The sequence below is a fragment of the Pholis gunnellus genome, assembly GCF_910591455.1.
Source record: "Pholis gunnellus genome assembly, chromosome: 22".
NCBI lineage: Eukaryota > Metazoa > Chordata > Actinopteri > Perciformes > Pholidae > Pholis > Pholis gunnellus.
Window position 1 is genome coordinate 16,897,740 of NC_136549.1, and position 1,521 is coordinate 16,899,260.

Genomic DNA, 1,521 nt, shown 5'->3' on the forward strand with positions numbered 1-1,521 from the left:
TGTCTTTGCATCCTTTCCCACCACTCCCAGTCACATGACTCCTCCATCCACCTGCACACCTGTTGGTTCCCTGATTGCAGCTCTTCTCCTCATGCTCTGCTTTGCCCTCCAGCCTCTGGACCTCCTCACCTGTTCCTGTTATTCTCTTGCGTACCACTAAGCTTCACGTGTTTTCACTAGTTTACTGTATTTTCTGCCTCGTGCTCACCTGTTTCACAGAGGACATGCAGCTAGCTTAGCCCAAAGGCTGCTAGCCTAGCTAACCACAAAACAAGTTGTCCAGCTGCTGCAGACTGAGACTGAAGGTAAGAACATGTGCTGTATTCTAAACGGGGACACAAAGACGTGATATGAAGCTTTTAACCTTCATGTTGTGTCGATATAACTTCTAGCCGAGCTGAATAAATGCTCCCCAATGTTTGACTTCTGAATCTGCAAAACAACTTGACAGTTTTCTCCTGCCTCCAGTTGTTGTGCTAAGCTAGGCTAAGATCATGTTAGCTGCCGGTTTAGAGAACTGGCAGTTTTTTAGGGTCCCAGTTTGAAACTGGTTTTACCTCCAAAACACAAATGAGCTCATTCATCTTTTACTCGGCCTCATCTGCATTTATTTAAATTAGGAGAGTAAAACAGTGACGAGTTGGATCGGATCCTGTTACGTGTGATGTAGCAATGCTCAATTACTCCGCTGTGTGTGTGTGTGTGTGTGTGTGTGATGCTAATAATTCCATGGAGGGTCGATGCAATCAAAAAGCTCTCACTTTTAATCAGCTTCACACAGGGAGAGACACACACACCACACACACACACTTTAACTGTTGCAAACCAGTTTGACAACTCCAGTATGGTGAGATAATAACACACACACACACACATGGGACACACACACACACACACACACACACATACATACACACGGGACACATTAGGAAAATACATGGATTTAAAAGGCTGCATGTGATCGGGAAACACAGCTTGACAAACACTTGTACTTGTACTTTCTCACACACACACACACACACACACACACACACACACACACACACACACACACACACACACACACACACACACACACACACACACACTGGAGATGAATGAGAAAATACTCGACAGGACAGAAACAATCAAAGAGGAGAGACGAGAGTATCAATCTAGTCGCCGTGACGTGACCCGTTCTTCTGAGTACGACCGCTTTGAAGCCTCACGTTTTGGCGCTTTGGCTGTCGCTAAGCTACCAGCTAGCTGCGTCTGTAGTTCACGTTAGCTTTGACAATGAGTGCGATGCTAACGGACCCTTTTACAGCCGGCGTCTTTGATGGTAACAGAAGTGTTGTTTTGCTCCAGACGAGCTAAAAGCTTTAAACACTGAATTAAAATCAAAATGTCTGAACGTTGTGTGTTTTGGTTTTCAGAATCACAACCATTTCAGAGCAACAGGTGTTTCAGTTTAACGAGTGACCGAGTCAACTGGTGACTTTTAGTTGAATGTGTGTTTGATCGTAGTAACTCAATGGTTGG